The sequence below is a fragment of the Stenella coeruleoalba genome, assembly GCF_951394435.1.
Source record: "Stenella coeruleoalba genome assembly, contig: scaffold_51, whole genome shotgun sequence".
NCBI lineage: Eukaryota > Metazoa > Chordata > Mammalia > Artiodactyla > Delphinidae > Stenella > Stenella coeruleoalba.
This window is the reverse complement of record NW_027646377.1, coordinates 1929346-1944985: the sequence shown is the minus strand read 5'-3', so window position 1 is coordinate 1944985 and position 15640 is coordinate 1929346. Positions and strand designations below refer to the sequence as shown.

General features: G+C 43.4%; 1 long non-coding RNA gene across 1 annotated transcript in view; it reads right to left on the bottom strand.

The window, feature by feature from the left end:
• Nucleotides 1–2266: 2266 nt before the first annotated feature.
• The window catches only part of LOC307181144, a 902340-nt gene continuing 888966 nt past the window's right edge, over nt 2267–15640 (bottom strand). The window contains exon 3 of the long non-coding RNA XR_013826008.1: nt 2267–2337. This is a non-coding gene — a long non-coding RNA (uncharacterized lncRNA). The remainder of the gene's footprint in view (nt 2338–15640) is intronic.

The following is a 15640-nucleotide window of genomic DNA, read 5'->3' as shown; positions in this document are numbered from 1 at the left end:
GCGGCCAGCTCAAAAGAAAGCGAGTTGAAGAAAGGAGCTCAGGGGCACTGTAATTCACAAACCTGCAGAGTTATAAATGACAGCTATCGTCCAAAAATAGACTGAAGTAAGGCTGCCAAGAGGACTTGAAAGCGGGGCAGAATTGCAGGAACCCGATTTCAGGAGGTAGACTGGAATTGCATTGAAAGCATAGGAAAAGAGGCAGAACGTCCACAATGATGCACTTGGCCAAAAAGGGCGTATGCGTTTTTTCCTGAATATATTCAGGAAAAAACGCATACGCCCTTTTTGGCCAACCAAGCAAGCTTGCAAAGGAAATCTGCACTACAATGAAGTCTCACTTCCCCCCGGTCAAAAGGGCCATCTGAAAAAAGTGTAAAATCCAGAAAGGCAGGACAGGCCATGGAGAACTGGGAGCCTTGTTATGCTGATGGGCGGGATGTAAATTGCCAACAGACACTGGGGAGAAGTGTATGGTGTTTCCTGAAACATCTAAAAAACAAAGCAGCAGAGCCTAGGGTACTGCCACTTATGGTCCTATAGCTTAGGGAAATTAAAATCAAAAAGACACAGCCACCCCAAAGTTTGGGACGCCTCTGTTTACAAGAACCTCGTTTACAGTACAAGTTCAACATCGCAGAAAGTGAAAAATGGATAAAGAAGTTGTGGTATTTACTTACAAAGCAATATCACTCAGCAATGAAATCTATGTCATCAGGCCCTTAGCAGCACAATGAGTGGATTCAGGTATGATGATTCTAACTGAAATAAGTCACACAGAAAAAGAAACATCATAAGATATCACTAATACACAGAATGTAAACTTGGCTACACAGGAACTGCATTCCAAAACAGAACAGGGTCTCAAATTTAGAAAACCAACTTATGCTTGCTTAAGGGGAAAGGTGAGTTGTGGTGCTGCATAAAACCAGAGATTGAAATGAGCACAGATAAAGTTCCTTAAGCCAAATATGGAATAGACAAGAGCTACTCCTTGCTCAACGAGATGGACTCAAAACCCCATATTAAACGCCTAAGAATGTACCTGACTAGTAAGTATCTTAAAACCTATGGATTGCTATGTCTCCAAAAGAGAATCAAGCGTGTGTACAGGGGCATAAACGCAGCAGTGATAGGATTGGAGAGGTTCGGTGAGCAAATGAAGACCCTTTGAAGTCATATTGCATGGTATCCATTACACGGGTCTCAACTCTCCAGGTTTAAGGTATTCTTCCTTCAGCTAAAACATGCATGTGGAACCCAGAGTATGATCAACCATGTGAACGGGAGTCGTGTTCAAATATGTCTCAGTTTTGCTCCCCTGGTACTCGGGTGCAACATTCCAGACGCTTTACTAACACACTCCCGACTTGGAGAGTCAGTCCCTTTAACCTCCTGTTTGGCCCAGTTTGCAATTTCTGCGGAAGATGAACAGGAATAGCGAGAACCAATGAGAGGCTAGCTGGAGGTGTCTGGACGGGCAAATTTAACTCTCATTTCCCACCAGGAAGAGGAATTAACCAAAGGCTCAGCATGCCGGGCCGGAACCAGATTAGGGCCTGAAGCCATCCTGCGGTGTTACGGCCAGGTCACAAGAAAGCGAGTTGAAGAAAGGAGCTCAGGGGCACTGTAATTCACAAACCTGCAGAGTTATAAATGACAGCTATCGTCCAAAAATAGACTGAAGTAAGGCTGCCAAGAGGACTTGAAAGCGGGGCAGAATTGCAGGAAACCGATTTCAGGAGGTAGACTGGAATTGCATTGAAAGCATAGGAAAAGAGGCAGAACGTCCACAATGATGCACTTGGCCAAAAAGGGCGTATGCGTTTTTTCCTGAATATATTCAGGAAAAAACGCATACGCCCTTTTTGGCCAACCAAGCAAGCTTGCAAAGGAAATCTGCACTACAATGAAGTCTCATTTCCCCCCGGACAAAAGGGCCATCTGAAAAAAGTGTAAAATCCAGAAAGGCAGGACAGGCCATGGAGAATGGGAGCCTTGTTATGCTGAAGGGCGGGATGTAAATTGCCAACAACCACTCGGGAGAAGTGTATGGTGTTTCCTGAAACATCTAAAAAACAAAGCAACAGAGCCTAGGGCACTTCCACTTATGGTCCTATAGCTTAGGCAATTTAAAATCAAAAAGACACAGCCACCCCAAAGTTTGGAACGGCTCTGTTTACAAGAACTTCGTTTACAGTACAAGTTCAACATCGCAGAAAGTGAAAAATGGATAAAGATGTTGTGGTATTTACTTACAAAGCAATATCACTCAGCAATGAAATCTATGTCATCAGGCCCTTAGCAGCACAATGAGTGGATTCAGGTATGATGATTCTAAGTGAAATAAGTCACAAAGAAAAAGAAACATCATAAGATATCAGTAATACACGGAATGTAAACTTGGCTACAAGGAACTGAATTACAGAACAGAACAGGGTCTCAAATTTAGAAAACCAACTTATTCTTGCTTAAGGGTAAAGGTGAGTTGGGGTGCTGCATAAAACCAGAGATTGAAATGAGCACAGATAAAGTTCCTTAAGCCAAATATGGAATAGACAAGAGCTACTCCTTGCTCAACGAAATGGAGTCAACACCGCATATTAAACGCGTAAGAATGTACCTGACTAGTAAGTATCTTAAAACCTATGGATTGCTATGTCTCCGAAAGAGAATCAAGCATGTGTACAGGGTCATAAACGCAGCAGTGATAGGATTGGAGAGGTTCGTGAGCAAATGAAGACCCTTTGAAGTCATATTGCATGGTACCCATTCCACGGGTTTCAACTACCCAGGTTTAAGGTATTCTTCCTTCAGCTAAAACATGCATGTGGAACCTAGAGTATGATCAACCATGTGATCGGGAGACGTGTTCAAATATGTCTCAGTTTTCGTACCCTGGTACTCCGGTGCAACATTCCAGATGCTTTACTAACACTCTCCCGACTTGCAGAGTCAGTCGTTTTAAACTCCTGTGTGGCCCAGTTTGCAATTTCTGCGGAAGATGAACAGGAATAGCGAGAACCAATGAGAGGCTAGCTGGAGGTGTCTGGACGGGCAAATTTAACTCTCATTTCCCACCAGGAAGAGGAATTAACCAAAGGCTCAGCGTGACGTGCCGGAACCAGATTAGGGCCTGAAGCCATCCGGCGGTGTTGCGGCCAGCTCAAAAGAAAGCGAGTTGAAGAAAGGAGCTCAGGGGCACTGTAATTCACAAACCTGCAGAGTTATAAATGACAGCTATCGTCCAAAAATAGACTGAAGTAAGGCTGCCAAGAGGACTTGAAAGCGGGGCAGAATTGCAGGAAACCGATTTCAGGAGGTAGACTGGAATTGCATTGAAAGCATAGGAAAAGAGGCAGAACGTCCACAATGATGCACTTGGCCAAAAAGGGCGTATGCGTTTTTTCCTGAATATATTCAGGAAAAAACGCATACGCCCTTTTTGGCCAACCAAGCAAGCTTGCAAAGGAAATCTGCACTACAATGAAGGCTCACTTCCCCCCGGTCAAAAGGGCCATCTGAAAAAAGTGTAAAATCCAGAAAGGCAGGACAGGCCATGGAGAACTGGGAGCCTTGTTATGCTGATGGGCGGGATGTAAATTGCCAACAACCACTCTGGAGAAGTGTATGGTGTTTCCTGAAACATCTAAAAAACAAAGCAACAGAACCTAGGGCACTTCCACTTATGGTCCTATAGCTTAGGGAAATTAAAATCAAAAAGACACAGCCACCCCAAAGTTTGGAACGGCTCTGTTTACAAGAACCTCGTTTACAGTACAAGTTCAACATCGCAGAAAGTGAAAAATGGATAAAGAAGTTGTGGTATTTACTTACAAAGCAATATCACTCAGCAATGAAATCTGTGTCATCAGGCCCTTAGCAGCACAATGAGTGGATTCAGGTATGATGATTCTAACTGAAATAAGTCACACAGAAAAAGAAACATCATAAGGTATCAGTAATACACGGAATGTAAACTTGGCTACACAGGAACTGAATTACAGAACAGAACAGGGTTTCAAATTTAGAAAAACAACTTATGCTTGCTTAAGGGTAAAGGTGAGTTGGGGTGCTGCATAAAACCAGAGATTGAAATGAGCACAGATAAAGTTCCTTAAGCCAAATATGGAATAGACAAGAGCTACTCCTTGCTCAACGAAATGGACTCAACACCGCATATTCAACGCGTAAGAATGTACATGACTAGTAAGTATCTTAAAACCTATGGATTGCTATGTCTCCGAAAGAGAATCAAGCAGGTGTACAGCAGCATAAACGCAGCAGTGATAGGATTGGAGAGGTTCGGTGAGCAAATGAAGACCCTTTGAAGTCATATTGCATGGTACCCATTCCACGGGTTTCAACTACCCAGGTTTAAGGTATTCTTCCTTCAGCTAAAACATGCATGTGGAACCTAGAGTATGATCAACCATGTGATCGGGAGACGTGTTCAAATATGTCTCAGTTTTCGTACCCTGGTACTCGGGTGCAACATTCCAGACGCTTTACTAACACTCTCCAGACTTGCAGAGTCAGTCCCTTTAACCTCCTGTTTGGCCCAGTTTGCAATTTCTGCGGAAGATGAACAGGAATAGCGAGAAGCAATGAGAGGCTAGCTGGAGGTGTCTGGACGGGCAAATTTAACTCTCATTTCCCACCAGGAAGAGGAATTAACCAAAGACTCAGCATGCCGGCCCGGAACCAGATTAGGGCCTGAAGCCATCCTGCGGTGTTGCGGCCAGGTCACAAGAAAGCGAGTTGAAGAAAGGAGCTCAGGGGCACTGTAATTCACAAACATGCAGAGTTATAAATGACAGCTATCGTCCAAAAATATACTGAAGTAAGGCTGCCAAGAGGACTTGAAAGCGGGGCAGAATTGCAGGAAACCGATTTCAGGAGGTAGACTGGAATTGCATTGAAAGCATAGGAAAAGAGGCAGAACGTCCACAATGATGCACTTGGCCAAAAAGGGCGTATGCGTTTATTCCTGAATATATTCAGGAAAAAACGCATACGCCCTTTTTGGCCAACCAAGCAAGCTTGCAAAGGAAATCTGCACTACAATGAAGTCTCACTTCCCCCCGGTCAAAAGGGCCATCTGAAAAAAGTGTAAAATCCAGAAAGGCAGGACAGGCCATGGAGAACTGGGAGCCTTGTTATGCTGATGGGCGGGATGTAAATTGCCAACAGACACTGGGGAGAAGTGTATGGTGTTTCCTGAAACATCTAAAAAACAAAGCAACAGAGCCTAGGGCACTGCCACTTATGGTCCTATAGCTTAGGGAAATTAAAATCAAAAAGACACAGCCACCCCAAAGTTTGGGACGCCTCTGTTTACAAGAACCTCGTTTACAGTACAAGTTCAACATCGCAGAAAGTGAAAAATGGATAAAGAAGTTGTGGTATTACTTACAAAGCAATATCACTCAGCAATGAAATCTATGTCATCAGGCCCTTAGCAGCACAATGAGTGGATTCAGGTACGATGATTCTAACTGAAATAAGTCACACAGAAAAAGAAACATCATAAGATATCACTAATACACGGAATGTAAACTTGGCTACACAGGAACTGCATTCCAAAACAGAACAGGGTCTCAAATTTAGAAAACCAACTTATGCTTGCTTAAGGGGAAAGGTGAGTTGGGGTGCTGCATAAAACCAGAGATTGAAATGAGCACAGATAAAGTTCCTTAAGCCAAATATGGAATAGACAAGAGCTACTCCTTGCTCAACGAAATGGACTCAACACCCCATATTAAACGCCTAAGAATGTACCTGACTAGTAAGTATCGTAAAACCTATGGATTGCTATGTCTCCAAAAGAGAATCAAGCATGTGTACAGGGGTATAAACGCAGCAGTGATAGGATTGGAGAGGTTCGGTGAGCTAATGAAGACCCTTTGAAGTCATATTGCATGGTACCCATTCCACGGGTTTCAGCTACCCAATTTAAGGTATTCTTCCTTCAGCTAAAACATGCATGTGGAACCTAGAGTATGATCAACCATTTGATCGGGAGACGTGTTCAAATATGTCTCAGTTTTCCACCCCTGGTTCTCGGGTGCAACATTCCAGACGCTTTACTGACACTCTCCACACTTGAAGAGTCAGCGCCTTTAACCTCCTGTTTGGCACAGTTTGCAATTTCTGCGGAAGATGAACAGGAATAGTGAGAACCAATGAGAGGCTAGCTGGAGGTGTCTGGACGGGCAAATTTAACTCTCATTTCCCACCAGGAGGAGGAAATAACCAAAGGCTCAGCGTGCCGTGCCAGAACCAGATTAAGGCCTGAAGCCATCCTGCGGTGTTGCGGCCAGCTCACAAGAAAGCGAGTTGAAGAAAGGAGCTCAGGGGCACTGTAATTCACAAACCTGCAGAGTTATAAATGACAGCTATCGTCCAAAAATAGACTGAAGTAAGGCTGCCAAGAGGACTTGAAAGCGGGACAGAATTGCAGGAAACCGATTTCAGGAGGTAGACTGAAATTGCATTGAAAGCATAGGAAAAGAGGCAGAACGTCCACAATGATGCACTTGGCCAAAAAGGGCGTATGCGTTTTTTCCTGAATATATTCAGGAAAAAACGCATACGCCCTTTTTGGCCAACCAAGCAAGCTTGCAAAGGAAATCTGCACTACAATGAAGTCTCACTTCTCCCCGGTCAAAAGGGCCATCTGAAAAAAGTGTGAAATCCAGAAAGGCAACAGGCCATTGAAAACTGGGAGCCTTGTTATGCTGATGGGCGGGATGTAAATTGCCAACAGACACTCAGGAGAAGTGTATGGTGTTTCCTGAAACATCTAAAAAACAAAGCAACAGAGCCTAGGGCACTTCCACTTATGGTCCTATAGCTTAGGGAAATTAAAATCAAAAAGACACAGACACCCCATAGTTTGGGACGCCTCTGTTTACAAGAACCTCGTTTACAGTACAAGTTCAACATCGCAGAAAGTGAAAAATGGATAAAGAAGTTGTGGTATTCACTTACAAAGCAATATCACTCAGCAATGAAATCTATGTCATCAGGCCCTTAGCAGCACAATGAGTGGATTCAGGTATGATGATTCTAACTTTAATAAGTCACACAGAAAAAGAAACATCATAAGATATCAGTAATACACGGAATGGAAACTTGGCTACACAGGAACTGAATTACAGAACAGAACAGGGTCTCAAATTTAGAAAACCAACTTATGCTTGCTTAAGGGTAAAGGTGAGTTGGGGTGCTGCATAAAACCAGAGATTGAAATGAGCACAGATAAAGTTCCTTAAGCCAAATATGGAATAGACAAGAGCTACTCCTTGCTCAACGAAATGGACTCAACACCGCATATTAAACGCCTAAGAATGTACCTGACTAGTAAGTATCTTAAAACCTATGGATTGCTATGTCTCCGAAAGAGAATCAAGCATGTGTACAGGGGCATAAACGCAGCAGTGATAGGATTGGAGAGGTTCGGTGAGCAAATGAAGACCCTTTGAAGTCATATTGCATGGTACCCATTCCACGGGTTTCAGCTACCCAATTTAAGGTATTCTTCCTTCAGCTAAAACATGCATGTGGAACCTAGAGTATGATCAACCATTTGATCGGGAGACGTGTTCAAATATGTCTCAGTTTTCGTACCCTGGTACTCGGGTGCAACATTCCAGACGCTTTACTCACACTCTCCCCACTTGAAGAGTCAGCGCCTTTAACCTCCTGTTTGGCACAGTTTGCAATTTCTGCAGAAGATGAACAGGAATAGCGAGAACCAATGAGAGGCTAGCTGGAGCTGTCTGGACGGGCAAATTTAACTCTCATTTCCCACCAGGAAGAGGAATTAACCAAAGGCTCAGCGTGCCGTGCCGGAACCAGATTAGGGCCTGAAGCCATCCGGCGGTGTTGCGGCCAGCTCAAAAGAAAGCGAGTTGAAGAAAGGAGCTCAGGGGCACTGTAATTCACAAACCTGCAGAGTTATAAATGACAGCTTTCGTCCAAAAATATACTGAAGTAAGGCTGCCAAGAGGACTTGAATGTGGGGCAGAATTGCAGGAGACCGATTTCAGGAGGTAGACTGGAATTGCATTGAAAGCATAGGAAAAGAGGCAGAACGTCCACAATGATGCACTTGGCCAAAAAGGGCGTATGCGTTTTTTCCTGAATATATTTTTTTTCCTGAATATATTTCCTGAATATATTCAGGAAAAAACGCATACGCCCTTTTTGGCCAACCAAGCAAGCTTGCAAAGGAAATCTGCACTACAATGAAGTCTCACTTCCCCCCGGTCAAAAGGGCCATCTGAAAAAAGTGTAAAATCCAGAAAGGCAGGACAGGCCATGGAGAACTGGGAGCCTTGTTATGCTGATGGGCGGGATGTAAATTGCCAACAACCACTCTGGAGAAGTGTATGGTGTTTCCTGAAACATCTAAAAAACAAAGCAACAGAACCTAGGGCACTTCCACTTATGGTCCTATAGCTTAGGGAAATTAAAATCAAAAAGACACAGCCACTCCAAAGTTTGGAACGGCTCTGTTTACAAGAACCTCGTTTACAGTACAAGTTCAACATCGCAGAAAGTGAAAAATGGATAAAGAAGTTGTGGTATTTACTTACAAAGCAATATCACTCAGCAATGAAATCTGTGTCATCAGGCCCTTAGCAGCACAATGAGTGGATTCAGGTATGATGATTCTAACTGAAATAAGTCACACAGAAAAAGAGACATCATAAGGTATCAGTAATACACGGAATGTAAACTTGGCTACACAGGAACTGAATTACAGAACAGAACAGGGTTTCAAATTTAGAAAAACAACTTATGCTTGCTTAAGGGTAAAGGTGAGTTGGGGTGCTGCATAAAACCAGAGATTGAAATGAGCACAGATAAAGTTCCTTAAGCCAAATATGGAATAGACAAGAGCTACTCCTTGCTCAACGAAATGGACTCAACACCGCATATTAAACGCCTAAGAATGTACCTGACTAGTAAGTATCTTAAAACCTATGGATTGCTATGTCTCCGAAAGAGAATCAAGCATGTGTACAGGGATATAAACGCAGCAGTGATAGGATTGGAGAGGTTCGGTGAGCAAATGAAGACCCTTTGAAGTCATATTGCATGGTACCCATTCCACGGGTTTCAACTACCCAGGTTTAAGGTATTCTTCCTTCAGCTAAAACATGCATGTGGAACATAGAGTATGATCAACCATGTGATCGGGAGACGTGTTCAAATATGTCTCAGTTTTCGTACCCTGGTACTCGGGTGCAACATTCCAGACGCTTTACTAACACTCTCCAGACTTGCAGAGTCAGTCACTTTAACCTCCTGTTTGGCCCAGTTTGCAATTTCTGCGGAAGATGAACAGGAATAGCGAGAACCAATGAGAGGCTAGCTGGAGGTGTCTGGACGGGCAAATTTAACTCTCATTTTCCACCAAGAAGAGGAATTAACCAAAGGCTCAGCGTGCCCTGCCGGAACCAGATTAGGGCCTGAAGCCATCCTGCGGTGTTGCGGCCAGGTCACAGGAAAGCAAGTTGAAGAAAGGAGCTCAGGGGCACTGTAATTCACAAACCTGCAGAGTTATAAATGACAGCTATCGTCCAAAAATATACTGAAGTAAGGCTGCCAAGAGGACTTGAAAGCGGGGCAGAATTGCAGGAAACCGATTTCAGGAGGTAGACTGAAATTGCATTGAAAGCATAGGAAAAGAGGCAGAACGTCCACAATGATGCACTTGGCCAAAAAGGGCGTATGCGTTTTTTCCTGAATATATTCAGGAAAAAACGCATACGCCCTTTTTGGCCAACCAAGCAAGCTTGCAAAGGAAATCTGCACTACAATGAAGTCTCACTTCTCCCCGGTCAAAAGGGCCATCTGAAAAAAGTGTGAAATCCAGAAAGGCAACAGGCCATTGAAAACTGGGAGCCTTGTTATGCTGATGGGCGGGATGTAAATTGCCAACAGACACTCAGGAGAAGTGTATGGTGTTTCCTGAAACATCTAAAAAACAAAGCAACAGAGCCTAGGGCACTTCCACTTATGGTCCTATAGCTTAGGGAAATTAAAATCAAAAAGACACAGACACCCCATAGTTTGGGACGCCTCTGTTTACAAGAACCTCGTTTACAGTACAAGTTCAACATCGCAGAAAGTGAAAAATGGATAAAGAAGTTGTGGTATTCACTTACAAAGCAATATCACTCAGCAATGAAATCTATGTCATCAGGCCCTTAGCAGCACAATGAGTGGATTCAGGTATGATGATTCTAACTTTAATAAGTCACACAGAAAAAGAAACATCATAAGATATCAGTAATACACGGAATGGAAACTTGGCTACACAGGAACTGAATTACAGAACAGAACAGGGTCTCAAATTTAGAAAACCAACTTATGCTTGCTTAAGGGTAAAGGTGAGTTGGGGTGCTGCATAAAACCAGAGATTGAAATGAGCACAGATAAAGTTCCTTAAGCCAAATATGGAATAGACAAGAGCTACTCCTTGCTCAACGAAATGGACTCAACACCGCATATTAAACGCCTAAGAATGTACCTGACTAGTAAGTATCTTAAAACCTATGGATTGCTATGTCTCCGAAAGAGAATCAAGCATGTGTACAGGGGCATAAACGCAGCAGTGATAGGATTGGAGAGGTTCGGTGAGCAAATGAAGACCCTTTGAAGTCATATTGCATGGTACCCATTCCACGGGTTTCAGCTACCCAATTTAAGGTATTCTTCCTTCAGCTAAAACATGCATGTGGAACCTAGAGTATGATCAACCATTTGTTCGGGAGACGTGTTCAAATATGTCTCAGTTTTCCACCCCTGGTTCTCGGGTGCAACATTCCAGACGCTTTACTGACACTCTCCACACTTGAAGAGTCAGCGCCTTTAACCTCCTGTTTGGCACAGTTTGCAATTTCTGCGGAAGATGAACAGGAATAGTGAGAACCAATGAGAGGCTAGCTGGAGGTGTCTGGACGGACAAATTTAACTCTCATTTCCCACCAGGAGGAGGAAATAACCAAAGGCTCAGCGTGCCGTGCCAGAACCAGATTAAGGCCTGAAGCCATCCTGCGGTGTTGCGGCCAGCTCACAAGAAAGCGAGTTGAAGAAAGGAGCTCAGGGGCACTGTAATTCACAAACCTGCAGAGTTATAAATGACAGCTATCGTCCAAAAATAGACTGAAGTAAGGCTGCCAAGAGGACTTGAAAGCGGGACAGAATTGCAGGAAACCGATTTCAGGAGGTAGACTGAAATTGCATTGAAAGCATAGGAAAAGAGGCAGAACGTCCACAATGATGCACTTGGCCAAAAAGGGCGTATGCGTTTTTTCCTGAATATATTCAGGAAAAAACGCATACGCCCTTTTTGGCCAACCAAGCAAGCTTGCAAAGGAAATCTGCACTACAATGAAGTCTCACTTCTCCCCGGTCAAAAGGGCCATCTGAAAAAAGTGTGAAATCCAGAAAGGCAACAGGCCATTGAAAACTGGGAGCCTTGTTATGCTGATGGGCGGGATGTAAATTGCCAACAGACACTCAGGAGAAGTGTATGGTGTTTCCTGAAACATCTAAAAAACAAAGCAACAGAGCCTAGGGCACTTCCACTTATGGTCCTATAGCTTAGGGAAATTAAAATCAAAAAGACACAGACACCCCATAGTTTGGGACGCCTCTGTTTACAAGAACCTCGTTTACAGTACAAGTTCAACATCGCAGAAAGTGAAAAATGGATAAAGAAGTTGTGGTATTCACTTACAAAGCAATATCACTCAGCAATGAAATCTATGTCATCAGGCCCTTAGCAGCACAATGAGTGGATTCAGGTATGATGATTCTAACTTTAATAAGTCACACAGAAAAAGAAACATCATAAGATATCAGTAATACACGGAATGGAAACTTGGCTACACAGGAACTGAATTACAGAACAGAACAGGGTCTCAAATTTAGAAAACCAACTTATGCTTGCTTAAGGGTAAAGGTGAGTTGGGGTGCTGCATAAAACCAGAGATTGAAATGAGCACAGATAAAGTTCCTTAAGCCAAATATGGAATAGACAAGAGCTACTCCTTGCTCAACGAAATGGACTCAACACCGCATATTAAACGCCTAAGAATGTACCTGACTAGTAAGTATCTTAAAACCTATGGATTGCTATGTCTCCGAAAGAGAATCAAGCATGTGTACAGGGGCATAAACGCAGCAGTGATAGGATTGGAGAGGTTCGGTGAGCAAATGAAGACCCTTTGAAGTCATATTGCATGGTACCCATTCCACGGGTTTCAGCTACCCAATTTAAGGTATTCTTCCTTCAGCTAAAACATGCATGTGGAACCTAGAGTATGATCAACCATTTGATCGGGAGACGTGTTCAAATATGTCTCAGTTTTCGTACCCTGGTACTCGGGTGCAACATTCCAGACGCTTTACTCACACTCTCCCCACTTGAAGAGTCAGCGCCTTTAACCTCCTGTTTGGCACAGTTTGCAATTTCTGCAGAAGATGAACAGGAATAGCGAGAACCAATGAGAGGCTAGCTGGAGCTGTCTGGACGGGCAAATTTAACTCTCATTTCCCACCAGGAAGAGGAATTAACCAAAGGCTCAGCGTGCCGTGCCGGAACCAGATTAGGGCCTGAAGCCATCCGGCGGTGTTGCGGCCAGCTCAAAAGAAAGCGAGTTGAAGAAAGGAGCTCAGGGGCACTGTAATTCACAAACCTGCAGAGTTATAAATGACAGCTTTCGTCCAAAAATATACTGAAGTAAGGCTGCCAAGAGGACTTGAATGTGGGGCAGAATTGCAGGAGACCGATTTCAGGAGGTAGACTGGAATTGCATTGAAAGCATAGGAAAAGAGGCAGAACGTCCACAATGATGCACTTGGCCAAAAAGGGCGTATGCATTTTTTCCTGAATATATTTTTTTTCCTGAATATATTTCCTGAATATATTCAGGAAAAAACGCATACGCCCTTTTTGGCCAACCAAGCAAGCTTGCAAAGGAAATCTGCACTACAATGAAGTCTCACTTCCCCCCGGTCAAAAGGGCCATCTGAAAAAAGTGTAAAATCCAGAAAGGCAGGACAGGCCATGGAGAACTGGGAGCCTTGTTATGCTGATGGGCGGGATGTAAATTGCCAACAACCACTCTGGAGAAGTGTATGGTGTTTCCTGAAACATCTAAAAAACAAAGCAACAGAACCTAGGGCACTTCCACTTATGGTCCTATAGCTTAGGGAAATTAAAATCAAAAAGACACAGCCACTCCAAAGTTTGGAACGGCTCTGTTTACAAGAACCTCGTTTACAGTACAAGTTCAACATCGCAGAAAGTGAAAAATGGATAAAGAAGTTGTGGTATTTACTTACAAAGCAATATCACTCAGCAATGAAATCTGTGTCATCAGGCCCTTAGCAGCACAATGAGTGGATTCAGGTATGATGATTCTAACTGAAATAAGTCACACAGAAAAAGAGACATCATAAGGTATCAGTAATACACGGAATGTAAACTTGGCTACACAGGAACTGAATTACAGAACAGAACAGGGTTTCAAATTTAGAAAAACAACTTATGCTTGCTTAAGGGTAAAGGTGAGTTGGGGTGCTGCATAAAACCAGAGATTGAAATGAGCACAGATAAAGTTCCTTAAGCCAAATATGGAATAGACAAGAGCTACTCCTTGCTCAACGAAATGGACTCAACACCGCATATTAAACGCCTAAGAATGTACCTGACTAGTAAGTATCTTAAAACCTATGGATTGCTATGTCTCCGAAAGAGAATCAAGCATGTGTACAGGGATATAAACGCAGCAGTGATAGGATTGGAGAGGTTCGGTGAGCAAATGAAGACCCTTTGAAGTCATATTGCATGGTACCCATTCCACGGGTTTCAACTACCCAGGTTTAAGGTATTCTTCCTTCAGCTAAAACATGCATGTGGAACATAGAGTATGATCAACCATGTGATCGGGAGACGTGTTCAAATATGTCTCAGTTTTCGTACCCTGGTACTCGGGTGCAACATTCCAGACGCTTTACTAACACTCTCCAGACTTGCAGAGTCAGTCACTTTAACCTCCTGTTTGGCCCAGTTTGCAATTTCTGCGGAAGATGAACAGGAATAGCGAGAACCAATGAGAGGCTAGCTGGAGGTGTCTGGACGGGCAAATTTAACTCTCATTTTCCACCAAGAAGAGGAATTAACCAAAGGCTCAGCGTGCCCTGCCGGAACCAGATTAGGGCCTGAAGCCATCCTGCGGTGTTGCGGCCAGGTCACAGGAAAGCAAGTTGAAGAAAGGAGCTCAGGGGCACTGTAATTCACAAACCTGCAGAGTTATAAATGACAGCTATCGTCCAAAAATAGACTGAAGTAAGGCTGCCAAGAGGACTTGAAAGCGGGGCAGAATTGCAGGAAACCGATTTCAGGAGGTAGACTGGAATTGCATTGAAAGCATAGGAAAAGAGGCAGAACGTCCACAATGATGCACTTGGCCAAAAAGGGCGTATGCGTTTTTTCCTGAATATATTCAGGAAAAAACGCATACGCCCTTTTTGGCCAACCAAGCAAGCTTGCAAAGGAAATCTGCACTACAATGAAGTCTCACTTCCCCCCGGTCAAAAGGGCCATCTGAAAAAAGTGTAAAATCCAGAAAGGCAGGACAGGCCATGGAGAACTGGGAGCCTTGTTATGCTGATGGGCGGGATGTAAATTGCCAACAACCACTCGGGAGAAGTGTATGGTGTTTCCTGAAACATCTAAAAAACAAAGCAACAGAACCTAGGGCACTGCCACTTATGGTCCTATAGCTTAGGGAAATTAAAATCAAAAAGACACAGCCACCCCAAAGTTTGGGACGGCTCTGTATACAAGAACCTCATTTACAGTACAAGTTCAACATCGCAGAAAGTGAAAAATGGATAAAGATCTTGTGGTATTTACTTACAAAGCAATATCACTCAGCAATGAAATCTGTGTCATCAGGCCCTTAGCAGCACAATGAGTGGATTCAGGTATGATGATTCTAACTGAAATAAGTCACACAGAAAAAGAAACATCATAAGATATCAGTAATACACGGAATGTAAACTTGGCTACACAGGAACTGAATTACAGAACAGAACAGGGTCTCAAATTTAGAAAACCAACTTATGCTTGCTTAAGGGTAAAGGTGAGTTGGGGTGCTGCATAAAACCAGAGATCGAAATGAGCACAGATAAAGTTCCTTAAGCCAAATATGGAATAGACAAGAGCTACTCCTTGCTCAACGAAATGGACTCAACACCCCATATTAAACGCCTAAGAATGTACCTGACTAGTAAGTATCTTAAAACCTATGGATTGCTATGTCTCCGAAAGAGAATCAAGCATGTGTACAGGGGCATAAACGCAGCAGTGATAGGATTGGAGAGGTTCGGTGAGCAAATGAAGACACTTTGAAGTCATATTGCATGGTACCCATTACACGGGTCTCAACTCTCCAGGTTTAAGGTATTCTTCCTTCAGCTAAAACATGCATGTGGAACCCAGAGTATGATCAACCATGTGATTGGGAGACGTGTTCAAATATGTCTCAGTTTTCATACCCTGGTACTCGGGTGCAACATTCCAGATGCTTTACTAACACTCTCCCGACTT